The sequence below is a fragment of the Thunnus thynnus genome, chromosome 1 (genome assembly GCF_963924715.1).
Source record: "Thunnus thynnus chromosome 1, fThuThy2.1, whole genome shotgun sequence".
NCBI classification, from domain to species: Eukaryota; Metazoa; Chordata; class Actinopteri; order Scombriformes; family Scombridae; genus Thunnus; species Thunnus thynnus.
In genome coordinates this window covers 22,404,220-22,421,314 of record NC_089517.1, presented here as the reverse complement: position 1 = coordinate 22,421,314, position 17,095 = coordinate 22,404,220, and the positions used below count along the sequence as shown (strand labels likewise).

The 17,095-nt window shown below is 40.7% G+C and overlaps 1 protein-coding gene across 1 annotated transcript in view; it reads left to right on the top strand.

The window, feature by feature from the left end:
- Window positions 1-12,375, top strand: part of mafa (MAF bZIP transcription factor a) — an 83,804-nt gene extending 71,429 nt beyond the window's left edge. Inside the window, exon 3 of the mRNA XM_067591110.1 lies at window positions 4,578-12,375. The gene's annotated coding sequence lies outside the window, so the exon portion shown is untranslated. The remainder of the gene's footprint in view (window positions 1-4,577) is intronic.
- The last annotated feature ends 4,720 nt before the right edge of the window (window positions 12,376-17,095 follow it).

Here is a 17,095-nt window from a genome sequence, read left to right as displayed (position 1 = left end):
AAGTAAACGCTGGAAAGTATGGACAGTGTTGTGCTATGTGTAGTGTGTGTGTGTGTGTGGGGGGGGGGGGGGGTGATTTCAGGTGTTTTCTCTCTGCAGTCGTAGCTACAGTTTAAAGTCTTAAAGGCATAACTGTGGGAAAGCTGTGGTGGGTAAATGAAAAAGTGTAGACTACTCATTCAAAAAGTGTGGTTTGGAAAGGAAGGGGGTCTTGGGGTGAGGTGAAGTCTCTATACCTGCATGTGCGTATGTGTGCGTATGCGTGTGTGTGTGTGTGTGTGTGCGTATGCGTGTGTGTGTGTGTATATGTGTGCCTTGTGATTTACAGTATGTCTGATTAATAGTTTAAAGTAATTTTAGAGTTGCCTGTAGGTTATATCTGAGTAAAAATCTTTGTATTGTAGGAGGCTCCTACATCCAGTGACTCATTACATGAGCTGACTAAACTCCTCGTTTGTTTTGTACAACTGCTTAATAAATATTGATTTACTATTTTAATTACATGTTAATCTCAAAACACATAGGTGCAAGTGTTATGACTCTCTCAAGTCATGCTGCAAATTTCCTGTTTGCAAATATTTATTGAGGATGGCATCCTGAGAGGCCTATAAAAGTGAGTAGCAATCATTAAACAGAGACTAGCTGTCTACAATATCTGCACAAGTGTCAATATCAGCAACACAGTTTGACCTATGCTACTAATCAATTACTTGCATTGTTTTTTTGTTGTTTTTTTTCAAAAGCAATAATTACTAGGACACACACAAAATGAAACCGTTATCATTTTCATCAATAATAAAAGGGTACACAGACACAGACAGTTCAGTGCTGTCTGTCTGTATCTTTTAAATACATTTTAAATGTCTGAAAACAGCAGTAACAAATTTCTTTGACAAGCTATTTAATTATACAGTAGAGTATTTATGCCAGTCTCTGAGAAAATAGTGGTTAACTTAGAGAAGCTTTAACTAAAACAAGTCTTGTCTGACTCTTGGAATGACTGCAGGTTTAGGCCAGTTTTAATTGAAATTATGTTTTAATATTTTGTATTATAATTTGTTAGATTGCGTACAGTAACCACGCTTCGGCCAAATGTTAGAGTGGTTAAATGGATTTTCCAAATTTACAAACACTATTTGTTGTAACATTTGATTTACGAATGAAGGTCTCACTACAGCCTATATTATTCTCCAGAGGTTTAGGTTCCACAGGTTGTGTATAAATGTTCTGACTGCCTTTGATGAGCTGCATTCTCAGGTTGAGGTGAATACATGGGCCTGCAATTGACTAAGTGTGTTGTGGGATAAAACATGTCTAAATTTATGATTAATTTAATTTAAACTGATTGAGATAATCATTATTTACAGTCTATGGCTCTTGTGATCTGCTTATCACTGTACTTCACTGTAATTATTGCCCAACCTGATTGCTTTGTAAGGCGTAATTTTACAATCCACCGCAGGGGATTTTTCAGACTTTGTGGGAAATCGAAACCACAAGTGTTAAAATGGGAGAAAATAATGAAGCAGATCACTGAAACTATTTTCTTCTTTGTGCAGATCGCTTTATCTCCCTTTGGCAATATACTGACGATATGTCATCATAAGTAACTAACTCAACAGCAGTGTATTAATGAAGAATCATACATTTATTATTGAATCTGGTTATTAGCTATAACGGGTGAGTTTTTTTTGTTGTTGTTGTTGTTGTTGTGCAACAAATGGGGCCAGAAATAACCTTGCACTCTAGAGTTCTTCATGGCAGACTATGGAAGCCATGGAAGCCTGAGTTTTTTCACTGGTAATTCATTCTGGTTGAAGTTGTGATCATCATGCTATGTCCTGATTGCATTCTACAATCTGCATTACTTCAAACCATGTTTCAGTAGCACATTCACGCTTTAAAAATGTAAACTCAAGTTTCAATGGTGTCAAATGTGTACTTCTCAAATATTGTATTGGTAGCAAAATTGCAGTCAACAGTCATTTGGCATGTCTTTCATTTCCAGTTGATGCAAAATAGTAAAGTAAACACAAGTTTACATCTTAAATGAAGTCCTATTTTACAGTCTTTGATAAAAAGGAAAACCTGCAGCCCCACTGTAAAGTTCTACAACAGCAATGGACCCTTAGAGTTAGTTTATGCATTCCTCCCCCTCTGCTCTTTCTTGCTGTCTTGCTCCCTCCCTTTCTCTTGCCTTCTCACTCTCATTCCAAATCCTTCCATCACAAAGATATATTGAAACCAAGAATGCATTAGGATGATTGCTAGTGTAAAAAAATTAAAGGGAAATACTGTCTTTTTTTTCTTTTCCAGGCAAAAAAGCTGTAAATTAGCAACAGTAAACAAAATGTTTTTAATCTCATCTGCCCTAAACAAAATGAACGGTGTGCAGAATATTTACTTTAGATAAGAGTGTGCAGGAGTGTGTGTTTGGGAGTAATCCATGCAGTATGTAGCATTTGCATGGTTTGTTCCTGAGATCAAGGTTGCTGGTTTAATTGAGCCTGTACTGGACCCAGGGCTGAGAGAGCAGGCAGAGGAGCATCGATAAACTATGAAATGGTTCCAATATGGCCAATCGATGAGGCTTTGTGAGCAGCTCCCTTGGGGCTTTGATTTTCCTCTCAAACAACAATCCAGGATCTCTGCTCTTCAAAGGCAAACTCCATCTTTGCTGTTATTGTTGTTGTTGCTTCCCCCATGTTTGAGTGATGTCACTGAGGTCGATTTTATCCATGTCCATAAAGGCTCTCCCACACTTGAATCACCCGGGAGACGGCTTCTGTTGGTCTGTGCAATGGTAACAACAACCAATAAAGGTCAATCTCCCATGGTAATGGCCAATTGGGTTTGTTCCCATTATTGGCCCTCTGAGCCGTGGTCAACAGATGGAGAGCTGGCATCACCGACACAAGTTACACTCCAATCTTAAGGACGCTCAGCTCTGTCTTTGAGCGGTGTTGTCTTCCCTCAGCTTGTGTTGGCCTGTACATCACTCCATCATGTGCAGCTCCTAAGGAGGCTCCATAAGGAGACCCGTCGCAGTAGCGTCACAGGAGCGCTGCCAGTGAGGGCTAACCGTCTAACCATTTCAGCTAATTGCCTCATTAATGATTCACCGGTGTTAGGCTGCTCTAGCACTTCGCTGTGGGGAGCAAATTGTTCTGATTGGTTTGCCTCTGTCAATTATTGATGAGGCAGTGAGCTGAAGTGCTAACACCTGGCTTTGGAGGTCCAAATGGCTCTGCATTCCCATCACATACTCTGTTATCACACACCCTGGGACCACATTCGGTCTTGAAGGGCTGGAGTCTTGACTGTTGCTGTTCTCAGAGAGTGGATGTAGCATGGCCCGGGGCAACGGCTGTGATCTCAGTTGTGAGGATATTAGCTCATAGAACATGGCTCACTGCTGCGCAAAAGGTGGACAAAACAGAGACATACAGCTCACAGTGATTTGTGTTGTAATGTCACATGGTGAGGGGCTACTGACACAGCTGGATTGTGTATCTGTTTATACCGTGTGTGTGTGTGTGTGTGAATACCACAAATAACAGTGATATTGGAAATAACCGTGTGATAATAATAGGAAAAAATATATAATCCTGTCTGTTTCTTTTACAGTGTCCTAAAAAATGCACAAGTTGTCTCTGGCTCTATCCATGTATGAATCAAACATCTATGGCTAATAAATAACACCTTCTTTGGACAAAACTAAATGTATTCAACTAAGATTAAGAACTTTAGATTTTAAAGGCATGAGTGGAGCTGTACTGGTACGCAATACAATGTCAATACTTGCTTTGTTTATGGTGCTTTATAATGCGTGCAAGCTAGGCACCTTTACAGTGGGGTCATGTAATTGGATCTCCAGTAGATAGTAGCTGGATTCCACTGTAGTCTGTGTGTCTAATGGCCCACCCACAAAGCACTCCTTCTGGCTACATGAATCATCTGCACTGAGTGCCCATGCTGCTGAGGGGTCTAACCAAACTTTGGCACAAAAAAAAAAACTGAATAAAGAACAGTATTTTTGTGTTTTAACTGAACAAGACCAGATTGACTAATGTAAAGGCGTGTAGACATGGTGGAGACTCACCACTGTTTGTGAATTTGCTCGTCTCTCTTTGGCCTTAATTGAAGCTGATTAAAGAGTCACCCCCCACGCTGACGCCACTGTCACTCTGAATCTCAGCGCAGTGGGCTCGCCATGTACACTCACAGGGTGGTCACTCTGCCTTTGTTTTACACTGGCACCAGTGACAGCAGGGCCCGGCCCTCCCCTCCCCACCCCACCCCCCCAAATACTGTGACTGTGACTCACTGTGTGTCACCCATAAACCAAGGGTCCTGTGTAGCTCATAATGCGGACTTCACTCACTGTCTCATGGTGCATGTTATGTGTGTGTGTGTGTGTGTGTGTGTGTGTGTGTGTGTGTGTGTGTGTGGAAGTACAACAGTAAAGTGTGTAAGAGTCTGGTTGTCTGAGTCAAAATTGATTGATTTTGCTTTTCTTTTTCTTTCCTTGTCCAATCCCTCTTCAATTCCCTCCCTCTTCCTCTTCCTATTAACAGATAACCTAACGACTGAGCAGTGATGACATCAGAGCGGCTGACCAATCGCACGAAGACACCTACAAAGCACAACATTCAAAAATGACTTCACTGAAGAACAAAAGACAAGGCCCGCTGAAATCCCTCAAAATCCCCACAGTGAAATTCTTTAAAGCCTCTTACTACTCCCGTTTCCCTCCCTGATATTTTACCTCCAGCTTTTTTCTATGAAACATGAAAAAAAAGAGAAAAAAACAACGGAAAGACTCATAATCATGAGATGGTTGACAACGCCAGAAGTACACAACACCAGATGAATACACTGGAAGGACTAATTTCTCTTCGGTGGGACGATCGTTGATGCATGCTTCTGTAAATAGATCATAATAAAACCCTATTCTTATTCCTAATATAAGACACATACCAAGTCGCTCTCACCATCTCATAAACCTTCATGACTGTGGATAGAGTATTCATGGTTCACTATTTTCCATATAAAGCCAGTATTCTTCTTACCTTCTCAGACACCATGTAATTATCATTTCCAGCATCATTTCTCTACAACGTACTCTTTGGAGTTTTTGGACTGTAAAAATTGTACTTCCTATTATTCTTATTCTCTTTACATAACAACCTAGTCTTCCTCTCTAATATCCACTCTAGTACACGTAAAGAGATGAATGAAGACAACAGCATGGAACAGAGTATAGTGTATCATTACCGCTCCCCTAGTACAGTAGATCAAAAGTCTCAATATGTGGATATTGCAGGCATCCTTTTTAAAGTTTAAAATACTTTCACTTGTTTTCGGATAGTTAAAGACATAGTCCCTGGTATCTGGACATTTTTCCTGTGTATTTGAATAGATTGCATAAAGACATGAGCTATAGGTAAAGCTATTATTTGACTACCTTAGAGAAATTATAAGGCAGCATTTTTTTATTTTTTTTTTTTGGTATCAAATACTTTTATTTCGAGACAAATGGTCCAACTGAAAAGGGAAAGCAGCCAATTTAACCAAAACGTCACTTTAAAAAAAAAAATCTTTCTAAATATCATTTTCAAATGTTATATTTCATTTTATAGTATTATTATTTACAGTTTTCCTCACCTATTTTAACTATTTAGTATTTCGCATTGCAATAATTGCCCTCTCCCTCCCCATGTGAGGGTTGTAACCGCTATAACAGCAGTCAGCCTGAGAGGTCCACTGTTTTTTCTTTGCACGGTTTGAAACGATGCTCCGATCCCGAGCCACCACATGGGGAAAAGAACCCCTCATTGATTGCTTTGTAGATGAGGACTCTGACCTCAGTCTTCTATGGACTATGAAGATAACCAAATGGACTGAACCATAATATGCCAGGCCAATGAATAGACAACCTCAAAGGTTATCTTCCACCGTGAAGACAGAAAACCTTTGCATGGACAACCGGGAAAACACTCGCTTGTTGAACACCTCACCTCCACCATCGTGCATCCTCTACCTCTCTCAGTGTGTGCTGTGCATCGAGGAATCCATGACTTTTCAGTGACCCCTCTTCTGTCCCCACAGTCCGCTGCTCCACTGCATGTCCCTAGAGCCTCATGAGGAGAGTGTCGCTCAGCGCTGAATGCTACTGATGGACGCGCACGGCAATGTGGAAAACAAAACAAACACTTGTTCACTTTGACACGAACACGAGTCACACATACTAGCGCATGAATACAGATGCACAATCATACACAGCTCCACTCAAATATGTTGCTGTATATATGTACAGTATATTCACTATGTATAGTCGCAGATGCTGTTCTTTGCATGTTGACTTGTAGATGGAATGTGACCATCATTCATAGAAGAGGGTGGTGTGCAGGTAGGCCTAGTCACTGGATTGCAAGAGCTTTGTCAGCTTTACATCTCCTTATTTTGATTTCAGAAAATGTACAGTTACATGACTGAAACATTTTTACCTCACCTGTTCCTATTGTGAAAGGTTCTCTTAAGCCAAACAGCAGCACTGATAGGTCTTACACTCTTTCAAGGGACGCATAACCTCGCCTTTGATGTCAGACAGAACCTGGCCGCAGCGAGCATGGGTAGGAAAAGAGAAGAGGGAAGGCAAACTGGGGCGCTCCAATTAAGTGGCAGCACACAAAGTGGCACAGGGCATCCTGCCAGCAACTGTCTATTCATCCTATGTCAAAAGGATTTGCACATCTCAATGAGTCTATGCACTGCCAGAGAAGTCCAAGAGCAGAGCAGAGGGGAGCAGAGACAGAGAAAAAGAGCAGATTTTGACCAAAATTTAGTTTCTGTTCAAATATACTCCTATAGAATATTATTTTCTGACTGGCAGCCACCTCGGAGAGTTCATAAACCCGTTGACCTAAAAATTGCTACACCGTTATGCAGCTCTCTGAGCTGTCATGACCTCATGTCCTGTCTGAGGTTAACTTTGTGTTAATGAGCATGGCCCTCAGTGCAACCAGATGTTCAGCCTGGTGGTTAAATACCTGTTACCCTTCTACCCCAATGGACACAGCTACACTAACAACTTCACAGAGTGAAAGATCATGTTAAATCCGGAGGACTTTTAAATTCAGTTTAACAGGTGCGTTTACTTTTTGACTAAAAGTAATAAAAAATCAAATCAAAATTTAACATGAGAACTAGTCACTTTAGCATAACTCAAGTGGTAAGCAACTTTGTATGACCCCTTGTGCAGCCAATTTACATAAAGAAATCTTCCTGATTTAAATACAGTCGGAGAACACATGAGGGTATTTACAGTCAACATGTAAATAAACGTGAAATTAGGATTTATGACTTACTGTAGCAGTGATTATTTAAAGAAGATTTAAAATACAGGAAGGATGAAGATGTCACTCAAAGATGATGCGTTGTATGTCATAAGGAACAACACATTGAGCAAGTGCTGATCTTCTCTGAGCCTTGAGGCTTTACACTTTCTTAGAAGTGAAACAAAGCCCCATTTCTGCGCAGCTGCAGGCGATGCGTGACAGGCTGATTTGTTTTTCTGTGCTTTTGAATGCAAGTACTGTGCTGGTCTACCCTGATAGTCAGGCAGCATGTGTGCTTTTTATCTAGCAATGACCCTGACCAGATCAGGACATGTACGTAAACACGCATAGACATACACCTTCATATACAGAATGTGTGCACACAAATGCATAAAGGCACATCCTTGCCATTTTTTCACACACACACACACACACACACACACACCATGCTAATCTAAACAGCAAGGCTGTATGTAAACAGATTGTCGACATAATGGGATTGTTCAGTGTGCAAACAATAAGCTGTTAGCGTAATCACAGGTCAAAGATATATTACCCAGAGGGCCACGCTGTAGGTATATTAACATGATGGATATGTGGGTGGGAGGAGGGGGGCAGGGATATGAAGGATATAGAGCTCTACTGATTCAGATTTACCCCCTGTTGGGCCCCGTCCGCTGCCTTTCTCTTCTCTACTTCCCTCCTATGGGCCCCACTGAATCAGCCATCCTCCTTCTCTTCTCGCGCCTTCCCCCATTCACCCACCTCTTTCTGAGAAACTTGGTTCCTCCCTTTCTTTACCATCTCTCTCCTTCTAACTCATGTCATTTTCTATCTTCATTCCCTCTGTTTCCCCTCCCATTTCCCCCTTGTTCTGGATAGATATAATCTGTTTCAGCAAAGTGGTCCATCCATCTCTGTGGTCAGTGTGAAAGCGGGATAGAGCGGCCCCACAATCTTGTTTTTTGGTTCAAGTGAAGAAGGGTCTGAGTGATTCTGTGTGCAGATCAGAGGTGCTTCACCAGTCACCAGATACACAAACAAGAACAGGAAATAGCTAGAGAGAGACAGGAAGACAGCACTTATAGTTAGAGATATTCATATATGTTTGTATTTCTATGAACAATATGTTATATAGAATAGCTATAAAGCTGATAAAGAGGAATCGACACACCCCATACATTTAATATACACTTGACCGTGCTGAAGCTACCGTGCTTTTGTGTCTCAACAAGCAGCATACAAGTGTCATGTCAGTCAGGATAAATCCTGTGTAGCTTCCTCCATTGCACATACAGCTTATTAACTTATCTCTGCTTTACTTGATTACCATCTAGCCCATTCTTTCAACTGGTTAATAAGTCCATGTCCTGCTGACTAAACACCCCATTAGTGTCATCAGTGGCTGGCTTGTGTGTGTGTGTGTGTGTGTGTGTGCTGCATATGTCTGTGGACCACTGAAGCAGATACATCTTGGAGCCAAGTGACAAAGTAAACACAGAGGCAGAACACTGAGGAGAGAAACAAGCTGTAAGACAGACAATAGGTACAAAGGTGGCCGATCTGGTGATGACAGTAACAGTCAAAACCCTTTGCCTCATGGAGGTGGATTAAGGCTTTTGTATGGACAACCCATTCAATATAATACAAGCTTCAATATGAGTCAACACTAGAATTATGAAGTATTTAACATGTCTTTTCAGCGTGACATAAAGCTAGAACAGTAACATAAAAAAAAACATGCAGGGGCACACACATCCATGCTCTTTTTCTCTGCCTCTCTCTCTCACACACACGCTGTGTCTGTGTCTGGTGGGGTGTCATGATTAACAGCGACCTCAAGCCAGACATGGTTGGGGTAGTGGGAGTGGGGTCAAAGGTGAAAGGATTACAGTGAGGCAACTCATGTCAACTGCTCCGCTCTAATCCTGACCTCCGGGCTGACTCGAAACTCTTCAAAAATTATTCAGACGTAACATATCGCGTGTACATCCCCGCGTTTACTCACCGAACCGCTTACTAATTTGGGTACTTTGACTGAAACTACTGGAAATGTAGCTTATAAAGTGACACAGAGATGGATACAGAGATACAGTGAATGAGGGTTGTTCTAATGACCAGACAGCAGCAAAGACAGAGCAGACCTCCTTATGTCTCATAGCTAATGACAGGGATGAATAATAGAGCCTTTAAAAGCCCTTCCTCCCACCTCACTCTGGGTCGGCACATAAGCTTGTGCTCTGGGTGAGCAGTTAGCCATCAAGACCCTCGCTGAGATTAGATGAGCTCCCAAGGAGATTTGGGGGGGAATAGAGAGAATCGGATTAACCAAAATGCCTCAATTGGAATAAATGCTCCGGGCTGACCCCGGAGTAATACCATTGATAAATGCTGTAAACCAAATCTTTAGCATCTGATTAGGTAATGGAGGAAAACACACCCTTTAAACAACCATTAGCTGTAGTGGAATAGCCCAAACATTCATACACGGGTTGTGTGCGACTGTATCAACACACACACAACAGACTGATTTTGTTATATGTGGTAGGGACTTTTACAAATACCCAAGTTCCCCACTATAGAAATAAATAAATGTGGGAATAATAAATCGCCAGAAGCTGTGGACAGGTGGCATTTCAGTCTGCAACGTTTAGCTGTGCAGTCTGGTTTCTGACAGCTTGATTTACTCTCCTGCACCTGAGCCAGAAAAGAGAGGGAACATTAACAGCAGGAAAAACAGCTTAACTAGATTCCAATTTGCCTGCTTTGAAACACAATTGATGGAGCTAATGTATATGGAAAACACAGAATGGACTTCCTGGTAGCTGCACCAAGCTTATTGTGATCATGCAAAGATTCAAACTCATGTACACGGGGCATTTAGAAAGTTAATAGAGATGATTTGATTCACCCTTACTCCGCTATCTGAGCCTGGTTCTGTTTTGGGGTGGACATTAGGGTCTGCCTTTAGGGTGTAAAATGAAGATTAAAGTGGCGTAAGGGGAGATGCTAGCATGCATGCTGTTCTCCCTGCTGTGAACAGGGTGTAATCCTTCAGTTTCAGAGAAGTGAAAAGTTTGTAGAGTCCAGAAAGTTACGCATACATCCCTTCTGGGCCCCCTACGGAGCAGAGAGTGCGAGACAGCAGGGGATAACCATATGCTATCAAAGTGTTCTTCAAAGCTCCCGTCTTTAGTGCGCTAAATTATACAGTATCATCACATATACCTGTCAGAAACAGAAGAAAACATAATTATGCAGCTCAATGCGCTAACAGAAAAAAAAAAACAATATATTCCTTAAAACATGTTTTAAGAAATGTGTTGCATTTGAATTGTGAAGGGACGTGCTTTATTTAGATACCGGGGTGACTTTGTTTAAACTTTATTTAAACAGTCCGTGTCCTAATAGCGTAGGTCAGCTCATAATTTTGTATTTACATGCTTTTAAAATACTGCTGCTGGTGGACAATTAAAAATTTATGATTCCTTTCACAATGAGCCCCTTCTATGTTACCAGAGGTTAATTTGTACTCGCCCCTCATTTCAATTGTACTGTAGTAAATGTCCACATTATTTCCCACATGGGCCTGGATGAGGGGTTTGATTATCCAAAGGTAGGCCTTGGTTGGCTCTGTTATTGTCAGAGGGGTCGTAAGCTGCAGTAACAGCTTCTAGGGTCTTATTGCTATGGCGATCAGCCCCTTGCCACTTGGCCTTCATGACCCCAGTCAGAGATAAGCTTTATGGGAAAGCACAGTTAACATGCTCCGGCAGTCAACTCCCTCCTTTATCAAAGGCAGTTCTGTGAAATCAACTGTTTATGGACCCCAAGTGAGGATATAGTGCTGCTGATTGCCTAGAGGTTGAGTGTAAATGAGCTGGAGGTGGACAAAGGACCTAGGGGGTACAGAGGGAGGGGACGGGGGACGCTGAAGATGTGATACTGATGTTATTCTTACTAACTGAGCAATATCTTTCATGACTGCAACACCCCATGAGCAGGTAAACCAGCCCCTGGATTACAAATACTGTCTGCAGTCTAAATATATCCATGTCTTCCATTCTTTCTACAAAATTTGATGCTACCATACTGTAAGAGACATCAAATGTGCATACAGATATGATGTAATATTATATTTTGCAGTTATTTATTCTATTATTACTGTTTATTGTAGGTAAGATAATGTTCCTTTACTGTCTCTTTTTTGTGTTTCAATGATTTTGTAAAGCCAATTGCCCAATGGATGTCTTTTTATTTTCGTGCACATGTGTTATGTTGGGATAGGCCTTTTCCTGTGGCTATCAGTGACACAGCACTGAGGTGTCAGTAGCGTGCGCCTGCTTACAGCCTGATCACTGTTGAAAGATCCTTTCAGTATGTCTGCAATGATGGATGATGATAGCCCTGTGTCTTTGTACACATCAGGGGGCCCTACTGTTGTCACTGGACAGATAGAGGGAGCAAGAAAGAGAAAGATGTAGCCGCAGCTTAATGTCCTTCTCTGGTGCTGTGCATGCTCTTTCCTATTTGCTTTTCCCTTCACGGCACGGTTAACATCGTAAATTAACCTTTCCAAGCCCCCTGTGCTCAGAGACTGGTGCGCAATACAGACAAAGGGAGAAAAATAGATCTGTGTTATGCAATGCAGTAGCACTGGTCAGATATGCAGCCTGTTACAGAATTGAGCTATTCCTTTTTGGGTGATAGGGAATAAAACAACACACTCTGTTCAGTCCAGCTAACATTCTGTTCAGTCAAGCAAACATTCTATTTTATGTGCATGTCCTGTGTACTCTGCAAATTGGTATGCGGCTGCCTTTTGTTCTCCATTCTAGAAATGTAAATGAAACACATGAAAGAAAATGTATTGTAGATCCTCCTCTTCTTAGTCCAAGTCTGTAAATAGGATGTAAATACCAAACAGCTATGCATGCTAATATACAAGCAATTTGTTCAGGTACTTTTGTAATCCAGACTTCTCATATGGCATGTAATGATGAAAAAAGAAAAAAAAAAAAAAAAAAAAATCAAACATGGAAAAACATTATAAATTGTGAACACGGATATGGTTTGTAAACAACTTCAAAACTGGAAAATATATGTCTTTGCTGTTAATGTTTTCTTACTGATAACTAATGCATTGGCCTGCCATTTACTACAGTGCTCTGCTCATGTTACTTGTTATCTTTTTTATGTTTCATAAGGTAGGGCTGAGGCAAAAAGGACCATAAATGACTGGTTTGTGGAAAAGTCTGGTCGGGGGATAAGAAGATAAAGGGGAAGAATGGCAGTCTTGCCATACTCTTTTTAGTTTGTTTTTTTGTTTTTTCTTTCATTGCCACTGCACATGCACATGAATACACTTAATAATTAATTACATATCCTTAGTGTCTAACACAGCCAATAAAATGCCATGGCAAAACTGGTTAGCTTAAAAGCAGTAGAAACTGGGCAGCCATTTGAGTTATCTCACCAAAAAGTATCACCAGCTTTAAAGTGTGCTGTTGTTTTAGAAATGGCACACATTTGTTTCTGATACATGACTGCAAAACCATACAACAAACTAGAAAGCTGGTACAACAAACAATTTCTTGACTCATTCCCAATTCTCCAATTCATGATTTGCAAGGGAAAGGGAGATTTTGAAAACTTTTTTTTTTTTCTCATTTCTAATATTATGTCCAGTGTAAACAACAATTATCTCTATGCCAAATTTGCCTCTGCCCTAGCAACTCTAATGTGACATTTTATGACGATAGCAATGGAGGAAGTTGATGAAGATGTTTTTGGTTTCTAAGAGTGTTTATTTTCAACCATGTTAGAACATTAAATCCCAAGGCGCTCATGGTAGATGGAAGTGTCTAATTTTTAACCTGTGCTAAAGATATTTTAAATTTAATAAATAATTATTGTAACAAGAAAACATGTCGTGTCATGTTCTGAACTATCCTCTTCAGTTGTGCAAATTTCCCCGTGATGGTGTACTACATTGACGTGAAGGATGGCATTAAAGAATGTAGAAAGAGAAAGCGAAAAAGGAGAGTGAAAGAAATGAGTGAGAGAGAATGAGAATGAGAAATGGCATTTAGGGGCATTTATGTCATGGTAAAGCTCTCTCTTCTCTAAGGGAATTAAAGTGCTGGTTCTTTTCACTCATTATATTCATGATGAAATACAAAGACCCCACAGTCTCAGAAACACTGACCTTTGACCTCTGGCTCCCAGTTGTGTAAGATGGAGCAGAGAGGTTTAGTTTCACTTCACCTTGGCCTTGGCCAGACTGTGGTACGTTATTATATCTCACTCTTGCTGCTAAACAAGCAAATATGACACACCAAAGAGGATTACCTACCAGTGATTTTTTTGTGATATTTGTTGAAGCATTTTGTAGTTTATCAATGAGATTACTCCCAGTCTGCACCTCCCAGCAGTGCTAATAGTTCTTTGAAGGTTATCAGACTCATTCTTCAATTAATGAAAAGCCGCCCACACACACAGAGCGAGGCAAGGGATGGCTGTTTGTGTTTTGTACGTTTCAACAAATTGTTTACAAGAGGACACATTCAATTAGTTATTTCATTATTGCCCTAGGTGTAATCAATTGACAATGCCGATAACAAAGCCACATCAATTTGAGAGCCGACTCCAGCACATTTCTCTAAATGATTGAAGAGCACTTCTATTTTAGGCCCTCATGAGTCCTTGTCTGCTCTGGCATTTCTGCAGAAACCCATATAATGAACCATATCATCCTGTAATGCCACGTGAATCTTTTCACATTTCAGTGTTCAAAAGTTGTCCGAGTAACCGGTAAGTAAAAAAAAAAATTACGCATAGACTTAGTCTTCTGTGGGAAGCAAGGTTCTGTCTTTTCCTTTCCTCCCCCGTTCCCCCGTGAGTGATATATGGCGAAGAAAGAAAGAAGCCGTCGCTTTCTCTCTGTCATTCCCCTCTCTCCCCTCCTGTAGCGTAGACAAACAATGCGAGTGACAGTCTCTCATCACTCAAGAGGCTGAATCTCTGGCCCTGACCTGATAACATCAAGTGTGTGTGTCACCTGTCAAGTGGCTTCTGTCACACTTCAGTGAGAGCTCAAAAACAAGACTCTGTGTATGAGTGTGTGCGTGTGAGTGTGTGTGTGTGTGTGAAGTCGATTGGGGGATGGTGTTGTGGGTTTAAGAGTGCCTGTTGGCATGCAAGCGCAGGCCTCTCTAGGCATGAGTGGAGTTGAGAGTGGTGAAGGAGGGGGGGGGGTGGAGGGTGGGGATGGTGCTTGTGAAGGTATGCCAGGAAACTGAGAAAGAAGGAGGGGGAGGAAGAACGACCCAAATGAGAAGGACTTGTGCAGACACTGTGAAACTATCTCATTTTGTAGGCTTTGCTAGTCTCATTCTCATGTTCAGAACGGGCAGGGTGATGTGGGAACGCAATTATTTTCACCTATAAAAGGCAACATATGCCAAGATCATAAAAGTTCTTATTGGACAGTAATTTATTAAAGCAAGTCATAGAAATGGAGAGAGGTAGGGCACAAGCTATAATATGAAGGTGTCGCTCTGCTTCTCATTAAGGGCCTGAGTGTCAGTGAAATTCAATTCCCCAGGTGCCCGGCAGAAGAGGGATAGATGAGCTAAACTGAAGATGTTCTCACTTTATAAGATCCTGGGGAAATGGGGAAACATTTACTGCCAGCACATCATGTCAAAGTTCCATTCTCTATCCATTTTCTGTGTTTCACTCTAAACCTATATGTATTCAAGTGTATAATTAAACCTTATTGTGTGTCATTTCTGTATATGAGGCATCCTTGGTACAGTTTCTTACAAAACATCTTCTTGATCCATCATCCAACTTTTCAAACGTAGGTATCTGCTGTGAGCACAGTGGAGCATTGCTCTGAGACTAACAATGATCTTCACCCTCCAAACAAAACCCAGCCGCTACTAAGCAGAGCTGGCGTCTTCTTAAATGGATGAGCGATCTGAGACAGTGTGTTTGTTCCTATATAATAAATGTTGAAATCATTGTTGAGCTCTGAATGAGCAATAATAAACAATCATTGTGATCCTCACAATACTGAATGATGTGGATTAGCCAACAGGGAGCAGATTGTATTGAGGAACTTATCCGCATCTTCTCATTATCTAATACACAAAGTGCAGGGGGAGACGTTGCATCTGCGGCACATTTTACCCAGAACAATGGAAGCTCGTGTACCTCTGTTCATTTGTTGCACAAAATGAACGAGGCGGATATATGCTATTGTCTGAGGTTATTGTAATGGTAAAATACAGTTTTTTGTTAATGTAAATGATTGTAAATGACTCCTCTTTCAGACGAGAGCGAGGTTTTTGTATCCTTCACCGGGATAAATACCATCACAAATGAGGCTGGACAAAACAAAAGCAGAACAGAGAAAAACAGGCAATTGTGACAGAGGGAGGGAGGGTTTTGTGTACGCCTATTGTGTAACGTCTGGCAATGTGCTTGCATGTTTGTTGTTGTCTTCTACACTGATAACCACGTTCTGACAACAGTCACACTAAAGACAAACAGAAACACACACAATAATTTTACAGGCCTGGAAACAGAAAGTATATACTGTATAAAACTGCACGGTGCAATAGATGGATATTTTTAAAATTATTATCACAAATGTTTTAACATTATCTGGGAACCTACATCCTTCCTTCCTTCATTCTTTAATTCATTTGTTAATTTATTCATCAATTTGGATCTTTAATTAAAGAGCATTAAAGGGAATAGTTTGAAATTTTGGAAAATGTACTCATTCACTTAGCAATGAGATTGGAAGAAGGCAAAATAGTTAGCCTTTCTCTGTCCAAAGTCCTCTAAAGCTGGCGTATTAACATTTTGGATGTTGTTTGTTTAATCCGTGCACAAACAGAAATGTATAAACAACAATTTGAGCGTTTAGGGGTAGTTACATGCTGTAACTATTTCTTGGTGAACAATAGTTTTATCCATTCGCCCAGTACTTGCGTGCAGTGTCCCTGCTGGTTGCCTGGTTACCTCACTATGATGACAAGACCCTGGGAATTCATACAACATCAACAGATGTTGTTGAACAACATCTGTTATTCATACAAAATCAGTTACAATTGTTATTCCTTTAAAGAAACCGAAAGACTTCTAAAAATGGATCAGCATGCATGCGTACATTAGCTTTGTTGTGGTATTGTCAGGTACAGTTTTTACTGGAAAGCAGCTGATCTGCTGATACAATAGCACCAGCACATCTCACAATCTTACATTTTTGCTGAGTGCTACCTAGAGGGTTTCCTTCTTACTGTTTTCTTACAGCTATTCCAAAAGAATGTGTGCTATTGTGAACCAGCCAGTCAGTAAAAATTACATGATTATGCCAAACTCTGAATGTGTATTGACATGATGTTAAAAGACATTGGCTTTTGGTAACTTCTAACTCTATATTTTCCCATAACCTCTGTGTTCTGTTCAATGGCGTATTGATGTAAACTTGGTCAAGGTTGCAGAGGCCAGCTGGTCAGCCTGTAGAACAAGTCCAGATCATGTCTGCTGAACTGTCCAGAGAACACAGAGCTTTAATCCTTTGTTTGCATTGCAATCAATGTTGTATTGATCACAGACTTATTATATAATCATATTAGTATTAATATCATATGAAATTGATTTCCAGATACTCATTTGTTATATAAAGTGTAGTCTGCCTCGTGGAGGAGCTCTCATTCGAAGGTAAACACAGATAAAGC